The sequence below is a fragment of the Herpailurus yagouaroundi genome, unplaced genomic scaffold, assembly GCF_014898765.1.
Source record: "Herpailurus yagouaroundi ecotype Mexico unplaced genomic scaffold, PumYag 355, whole genome shotgun sequence".
Lineage (NCBI taxonomy): Eukaryota > Metazoa > Chordata > Mammalia > Carnivora > Felidae > Herpailurus > Herpailurus yagouaroundi.
This window is the reverse complement of record NW_024412572.1, coordinates 6,702,602-6,711,586: the sequence shown is the minus strand read 5'-3', so window position 1 is coordinate 6,711,586 and position 8,985 is coordinate 6,702,602. Positions and strand designations below refer to the sequence as shown.

Genomic DNA, 8,985 nt, shown 5'->3' with positions numbered 1-8,985 from the left:
AGGCTCTGCGCTGTCAGCACAGAGCCCCACGCAGGGCTGAACCCAGGAATGGGGAGAACATGACCTGAGCTGAAGTCGGAGGTTTAACTGAGGTTTGACTGAGCCACAGGCTCCCCTGTCTGTTATTCTCTTTTCTTCTTTCTTTCTTTCTTTTTTTAAAGTTTATTTATTTTGAGAGAGAGATAGATAGAGAGAGAGAGAGGGTGTAAGCAGGGTAGGGGCAGAGAGAGAGGGAGAGAGACAATCCAAGAATCCCAAGCAGGCTCCAAGCTCTCAGTACAGAGCAGGAGGCAGGGCTGGAACTCATCAACCATGAGATCATGACCTGAGGCAAAATCAAGAGTCCTAGGCTTAAGTGACTGAGCCACACAGGTGCCCCATGTCATTCTTGAGTTGTTAGAACTTTTTATTATTTATTTATTTATTTATTTTATTTTTTTCAACGTTTATTTATTTTTGGGACAGAGAGAGACAGAGCATGAACGGGGGAGGGGCAGAGAGAGAGGGAGACACAGAATCGGAAACAGGCTCCAGGCTCTGAGCCATCAGCCCAGAGCCTGACGCGGGGCTCGAACTCACGGACCGCGAGATAGTGACCTGGCTGAAGTCGGAAGCTTAACCGACTGCGCCACCCGGGCACCCCAGAGTTGTTAGAACTTTTTATACACAAGCTCTCTTTGCCATTCATGATAGTCCTTCTTTTTCTTATTTACTTCTAAAGTTTATTTTATTTTCAACTTCCAGAAGTTTAAAAAGTTTATTTGGTTACATTTGTTCATCTTTTACCTTACAATTTCTCATTTTATACTTAGAAAACCCTTCTCCATTCTGAGGTCGGATGCTCATCTCTATATTTTTTACTTTGTTTTATGTGTATCTCTGTGTTTAGCATTTCACTCTTGAATTAATTGTAATTTATTTCATTGTACGTTTTGATAAGAAATCTAACCCAGACAGTTAACTAATCGTCCCAGCACCGTTTTAAAAGTAAACCATTCCTTTCTTGGTTAATTTGAAATGCTCCCTTTACCAAATACATTGTTTATGCATTCGGTCTGATTCTAGACTTTTTACTCAGCTTCCCATGGTGTTACTAGGAAGAGTGAGTAGTCATTCAGGAAATGACAAGATGTATTGCCCTGGAGTATTGTTGCTCAGGTAATGAACCGTCTGGTTAAAAGGAGTGTATTGAAACAACCAATTTGAAAATGTATGAGAATGATTTTGTTGGAGTTCTTAAGTAATTAAGACGGGCTTGTGATGACTAAACATTTTAATCTTGTTTTTGAACATTGCTGACAGGATATTCAGTCATCACCCAGTTGCAAGGCACAGTTCCAAGGGCCATTCTAAAGAACTCCCTTCCCCCATGTCGCCATACTGTCACTTCCCTCCGGTCCCAGCTAATTTAAGAAGCCATCAGGTGATGAGCGGGTGTGTGCGGAGGTGGCAGTAGATGAAGGCTTAGTGAGCAAACATGTCCACATTGCCTCGGTTTGCTGTTCCTTCCTGGGGTGGAATCTATGAAGGGCTCTGATGACTATTCTTAATAAGACTTAAAAGCATGTTTTTCTTATCCTGCACAATCCCTCGCGTGCACGGCCGGGTACTGAGAAATTCCTACCCCGCCCAGTCGCCTCATTCTATCGGGATTGGGTTTGTTGAGGTCTTTCAAAAAGGCGCTGGAATGCCCCACGTGAGTTCACCCGGCCCGCTAGGGGGCAGCCGAGACCTGGGCAGCTGCAAGAATTACAGGCAGCCGCAGGGATAAATGGAGGCAGAGGGAGTGACGCGGGGAGTGGTTTTGCACATCGAGGTCAGCGTCGTGCTTCCAGCTTGCTTTACGGCTTCGGCAGATTGCTTTGCGGCTCTTCTCCCCTTCCCCCCCTTGATTTACGGCTCCTCCTCCTGTCCTTCCCCGCCCAGGGCTCGCTCTTGATTTGGAGCTTCTTCCCAGGGTTCTCTGGCACTGCTTTCCCAGTCTCCTCTGCGCGGCTCTATCTAAACTAGCTTCCCTTTGTACTTAGCGTAGACCGAGCTCCCTGCGTGCACCGCGCGCTGCCAGAAGCGCGTAAGTGAGGAGGGAGGGGGGAACGGCCCAGTTGGGGTGGTTCCGGCTGGGGACTGTGGATCGTGGGGCGTCGCAGGTTTTGAGCAGATCGCTTGGGGGCGGCGGTTGAGCTTTTCCTGGCCACGGCAGAGTGATCCTGAGTCCCGAGGCCTGTACTAATTAGTACAGTAGGGGTCAGGATCACGGCTTGCTTAGAGTGTGGTTAGGAGGAACAGGGGCACAGGAAACTTGGACCAACACTCCGAGAAGCCACGACGGGGGTGCAGCAACATACTGTTAATTGTGGCGGCCCCCTGCACGGCGCGAGAACTCCAGAGGCTGCTTATTGAGCGGAGTGAAGGGTGCTGAAATTTGTGTCGGTAGCTGCACGGAGTTGGGATGAATATCAGGAGGGAAGGAATTATCCATTTTAAAGAATTTGATACTCAAGTTTAGCCGCATATTCAGCCTTTATAGATTTTTTTTTTTAATTGAGATACAATTCACATACGATTACATTTCATCCATTTAAACAGTTCGGTGGTTTTAGTATATTCACAGGGCTTTGCGACCATCACCATTGTCTAGTTCCAGAACATTTTTATCACCCCCCAAAGAAACCCACAACTCATTAGCGGGCACTTCTCATTTGCTCCTATCCTCACCCCAGTAATCAACTTTTTGCCTTTGAATTTGCCAATTCTAGATATTTCACAGAAGTGGAATCCTACAGTTTTTGTTTTTCGTATGATGGGTTTATTTCACGTAGCATAATGTTTTGAAAGTTCATGCATGTTCTAGCCTGTGCCAGTACTTCGCTCTTTTTTATGGTTGAATAACAATCTGTTGTAGGGATATTCCACATTTTGTTTGTCCATTTAGTTAATGGGCATTTGAGTTTTTTGTACTTCTGCATTACTTTTGCATTACTAGACCTTTTAAGGTCTGTTCCTCCATACATATCACAGTTTGAGTCACATTTTTTAACTAAATTCTCATAAGCCAGCATTATTTAACTCCGGGACTGGCTCAGATATTTTAGTGGCCTCAGGTCTGGGATCTTTTGGGGAAGTTTGTCTTTTTAAAGTCTTTTCTCTTAGACCACTAACTGTAGTGAAAGCAGAGAAATATTTGTGTTTCTGTGTGATGTGTGCCATGATCTGTTGTTACCTTGTGATATGAGCTGGGTGTAGCTGGAGATGAGTGTATGAAAAATATAACTGAGCTAGCTGTGGGAGAGAAGTTTTATATCAAAACAAAAACCCTGTTCAGTCCTCATTATTCATGGAATGTGTTTTGGGGAATTCACCTCACTAAAATTTCTTTGTAACCCCTAATTCAACACTCACGGTGCTTTTAAGTATATTTAGTGTCACATTTTTCTCATTTTCATACTTTTTGTTAGCGATTTCAGTTTGGAATGGCCTCCAAGCATATTGCTGAAGTGCTGTCTAGCATTACCAGTGTAAGAAGACTGTGATGTCTCACAGAGAAAGGAAAGCTTCCTTTAGATAAGCTGTTATATGCTTATCTAAAGCAGTTATATGCTGCTGGCTGTGGGTTCAATGTTAAGGAGTTAATATGTATTGAGTAAGGTATCTTTCAACAGAAACACACATCAAACAAGATTATGTATTGACTGATGTAAGAAAATATTGTGACCAGAGGCTCACAGGAACTTAATCTTGTGTTTCTCCTAGGAGTAGTGGTTTGGTATTTGATAATTTGGGGTTCATGGTGACTTTATAGAACTACCGTGAATAATGAGAATTGACTGTATAACCGATTTCATTATTGGCTCACTAATGCCAGTTATCGGTAATTAGTATATGGCTCTTTTGCTCTTGAATGGCTGAGTGTGGATTACAGTGCAATGTGTGCTTTGATGTATGTCTAAAATGCTGTAGGAACATAGATTAATTCTTAGAGTGTAAACTACATAAAGCTTGAAAGAACAGACAACATTTGAAGTTTCACAAATAGAGCAGCATGTACATAAATGAAAATAAAAGAAAAAACCTTAATACCCAATCCTGCTGTTCTTGATCCTTGGAATCAGAACCTCCCTCATCACTAAGTTCTGTCAATTCTGCCTCCTGAAAACCATATCCAGAGTCCATCCTTTCTCAACATTTCCATGATTTTCCTTTATCATTTTTTTTCTGGACTGTGGTAACATAGACTTCTAACTGATCTCTTCCTCAGTTATTCACTGTTGACAAGAGACTGCAGAGACTTAACTGACTTAGTTTATTTTATTATTTTTTTTTTAATTTTTTTTTCAACGTTTTTTATTTATTTTTGGGACAGAGAGAGACAGAGCATGAATGGGGGAGGGGCAGAGAGAGAGGGAGACACAGAATTGGAAACAGGCTCCAGGCTCCGAGCCATCAGCCCAGAGCCTGACGCGGGGCTCGAACTCACGGACCGCGAGATCGTGACCTGGCTGAAGTCGGACGCTTAACCGACTGCGCCACCCAGGCGCCCCGAGAGAAAGAATCTTAAGCAGGCTCCACGCCCAGCGCAGAGCCAAAATCAAGAATTGGAAGTTGAACCAACTGAGCCACCCAGGCACCCCAATGTTTCAAGTTTTTTAAGGTGGCTTACAATACCCTTCATGATCATGCCCTGTCCAGTCTTTAATAAAGATGAGAAAAAGTCAAGACAAAAGAGAAAAATTTCCATATGTAACATTCCTCATTCCCTCTTACTCCTTCCTCCCTCCTTTCGTGTATAATTAGAAATGCTTTTAGGTGAAAAGGAAGTGGATAAGAATAAAAACATTCTTGCTAATCTCGTTGACCTTCTTAATATCTCTCCAATTCATCCATTTCTTGCTCACAGCCCCTGCCCTGGTTCAAGCTCTTTCCCTTTCCATCCCACAAATCTTTTCTTGGCCATATGTGTTTATTTCTCTCAGAAACCATCTTTCAGAAGAATTCTTGGGTCATATGGCAGATGCATGTTTAATTTCTAAAGAAATTACCAGTTTTATTTCCAAAATTATGAAACTTTAAGGCTTATAGAAGAAAATATAAAAGCATATCTTAATGACCTGGGGGTGTGTAGAGGTTTCTTAGACAAGACTTAGAAAGCAATCCCCACTTAAAAAAAAAAAAAGACAAATATGATTACATCAAATTTAAAACTTCTTATCACAGACAACTCTATGAAAATGAATAGGCAAGTACCTACACCTACCTAACAGGACTGATCTCCAGGGCACATAAAGGGCCATTTAGGATTCAAGGACTGGGGATAATCTGTGGCTGCTGCTCTACCCTCTGAACCTGAGGCTCCATCTTCAAGTCATTATTCTTTTTTCTTGAAGGGTGGCATGTGCTTACAGCTGAATAGTTTTAACCAGTTTGTTTCTAGTCAACAGTGTATGAGAATTCCAGTCGCTTCACATCCTTGCCAACTTTTGGTGCTGCAGTCTTTATTTTTAGCCATTCTGGAGGGTACAGAGGGGTATGTCATTATGGTTTTAATTTTAGTCCTTGATTACTAATGCTGTTGAACACTTTCCTGTGCTTATTGACATTTGTATATCTTTCTTTGTTAAGTGCCTGCTCAGATTTTGACCACTTAAAATTGGGTTATTGGTCTTTATTATTGAGTTGTAGGAGTTATATCTTTTTCTTTTTTATATCCTGGATGTCAGTCTTTTGTGGTTGCCTATTCATTTTCATAGGGTGTCCTTTGATAAGCAAAGCATTACATTTTGATGTAGTCACGTTTATCATTTTTTTCTTTTATAGTTATAGCTTTCTGAGTCCTAAGAAATCTTGACTACCTCTAGGATGTAAAGATATAGTCGTATATTTTGTTCTAGAAATTTTATAGTTGTAGCTTTTTTTTAATTAAAAAATTTTATTTATTTATTTTTTGGGAAAAGATTTTTTAAATTTTTATTTGAAGATAGTTGACACACAACATTACATTAATTTCAGGTGTATGACATAGTAATTCAATATCTGTATATGTTATGCTGGCCTCACCACAAGTGTAGCTACCATCTGTCACCATACAACACTATGATAGTATTGACGGTATTCTCTATGCTGTGCCTTTTATTCCCATTGCATGACTGCAAGTCTCTATTTTCTACTCCTTTCACTCATTTTGGCTATCCTCCCAACTCCCTTCCTCTGGCAACCATATAGGTCTGATTCTGTTTTGTGTTTGTTTATGTATTCATTTGTTTATTGTATTCTATGTATTAGTGAAATCATACGACATTTGTCTTTCTCTGACTAAATTATTTGTTAGCATTATACTCTCTAGATCCATCCATGTTGTTGCAAATGTCAAGATTTCAATCCTTTTTTATGAACTATTATTTTATCTATTCATCTATTGATGGATGTTTAGACTTCTTCCATATCTTGGCTTTTTAAAATAATGTTGCAGGGGCGCCTGGGTGGCGCAGTCGGTTAAGCGTCCGACTTCAGCCAGGTCACGATCTCGCGGTCCGTGAGTTCGAGCCCCGCATCGGGCTCTGGGCTGATGGCTCGGAGCCTGGAGCCTGTTTCCGATTCTGTGTCTCCCTCTCTCTCTGCCCCTCCCCCGTTCATGCTCTGTCTCTCTCTGTCCCAAAAATAAATAAAAAACGTTGAAAAAAATTAAAAAAAAAATAATGTTGCAATAAACATAAAGCTGCATATATCTTTTCAAATTAGTGTTTTCATTTTTTAAGGAGGGGTGAACACCCAGTAGTTTAATTATTGGATTATATGTTATTTCTATTAAAATTTTTTTTTATTTTCTTTTTTTTTAATGTTTATTTAAAAAAAAATTTTTTTTAAATCTTTTTTTTATTTTTGAGAGAGAGAGAGACAAAGCGTGAGCAGGGGAAGGGCAGAGAAAGAATCTGAAGCAGGCTCCAGGTTCTGAGCTGTCAACACAGAGCCCCACGTGGGGCTTGAACTCACGGACTGTGAGATGATGACCTGAGCTGAAGTTGGATGCTTAATCGACTGAGCCACCCGGGTGCCCCTATAGTTGTAGCTTTTTAAAAAATTTTATTTAATCTATTTATTTTGTGAGTAGAGGAGAGAGAGATGGGCAGAAAAGGGCAGAGAGAGAGAGAGGAAGAGAGAGGATCCCAAGCAGGCTCCATGTGCTGCTATCAGCGTAGAGCCCGATGTAGGGCTCAAACTCATAAACCGTGAGATCATGATCTGAACTGAAATCAAGAGTCAGATGTTTAACCAGCTGAGCCACTCAGGTGCCCCTGTAGTTGTAGCTTTTATATTTAGGCCTATGATTTATCTCTGGTTTTTGTGAATGGTATAAAAAATATTTTGTGAAAACTATGAAAATTTTTCCCCATAGAGATACTCAGTTGTCAGATCATTTGTTGAAAATGCCATTGCATTACATTTGTACCTTTCTGATTGGGATTGCATTCTTTTTTTTTTTTAATTTTTTTTTTAACGTTTATTTTATTTTTGAGACAGAGAGAGACAGAGCATGAATGGGGGAGGGGCAGAGAGAGAGGGAGACACAGAATTGGAAGCAGGCTCCAGGCTCCGAGCCATCAGCCCAGAGCCCGACGCGGGGCTGGAACTCACAGACCGCGAGAGCATGACCTGAGTCGAATTCGGATGCTCAACCGACTCAGCCACCCAGGCGCCCCGGGATTGCATTCTTGTGACTGTTTGAGTGGTGGTTGGTTTCTGGACTTTTTTTCCTGTTCCACTGATCAATTCTTATGTCAGTTTTAATTCTATTTTAATTACTGGAGCTTTATAGTAAGTCACGAAGTCACATGGTGTAGCTCCTTCAACTTTGTTGTTTTTCAAGATTGATGTGGACAGTCTAATGCAGTTCCTTTGCATTTTCCATATAAATATTAGAATCATTTTATCAATTTCTACAAAAAAGTCTGAGGAATTTGACTGGGATGGCATTTAATCTTTAGATCAATTTGGGAAAAATTAACATCTTAATGGTTATTGACTCTTGAAATCTATGAAGGTGGTACATCTCCCTTTTTACTTAGGTCTTAATTTTTTTTTAATACTGTTTGTAGTGTTCCAACAGGGAGGTCTTCTACACCTTTCCTTAAATTTATTCCTAAGTATGTCTTTTAAACTATTGTAAGGTGGAGACATCATTTTTATTATTATTTTGTATATGCTGGGCCATTTTTCTTTGACTGCTTTCAACGTTTTCTCTTTATTTTTGGTTTTCAGCAATTTGCCTAGGGTGTGTCTAAGTGTGATTTTCCTTGTATTTATCCTGCTTGAGGTTTGCTGACCTTAAATGTATAAATATATGCGTGTCACCCAATTTAGGACATTTCAAGCCATTCAAATTTTTGTTTGTTTTTGTTTTCCATTCTCTTTAATCTCTTCTTTTGAGACTTCCAGTTATATCTGTGTTAGCTGTTTTTATATTATTCCACAGGACCCTGAGGCTCTTTCATTATTTTCAGTCTGTCTTTTTCTCCTCTTCAGATTGTATAATTCTGTCGCACTGTCTTTAAGTTCATGGACTCTTTTTTATTTTGCATTTTGTGAACAACATTGGTTGTCAGGTGGTGGTTTACAAGATTCCTATCAAGAATAGTTCCTATTCTTTTTTTTTAATTTTTAAAAAATGTTTATTTACTCTTGAGAGAAAGAGAGAGAGAGAGACAGAGGCATGAGCAGGGGAGGGGCAGAGAGAGGGAGACAAAACCCGAAGCAGGCTCCAGGCTCTGAGCTCTCAGTACAGAGCCTGATGCGGGGTTCAAACCCACAGACTGTGAGATCATGATCTGAGCTGAAGTCGGTCGCTTAACCGACTGAGCCACCCAGGTGCCCCAGTTTCTATTCTTTTGTAAGTGTAGTGAGTATGGTTTCTTTATTAGAAGGCTTTTTGGGAGGCATGATTATATGTCCCCTGACTTTTAAATATTCTCTTATCTTACAGGATCTGTCATTTGC

The 8,985-nt window shown here is 40.5% G+C and overlaps 1 protein-coding gene across 3 annotated transcripts in view; it reads left to right on the top strand.

Moving 5' to 3' along the window:
- The first annotated feature begins 1,940 nt into the window (after window positions 1-1,940).
- RAD52 (RAD52 DNA repair protein) overlaps window positions 1,941-8,985 on the top strand; it is a 33,999-nt gene continuing 26,954 nt past the window's right edge. For all 3 annotated transcript variants that reach the window (XM_040462864.1, XM_040462863.1, XM_040462862.1), the window contains exon 1: window positions 1,941-2,071. The gene's annotated coding sequence lies outside the window, so the exon portion shown is untranslated. The remainder of the gene's footprint in view (window positions 2,072-8,985) is intronic.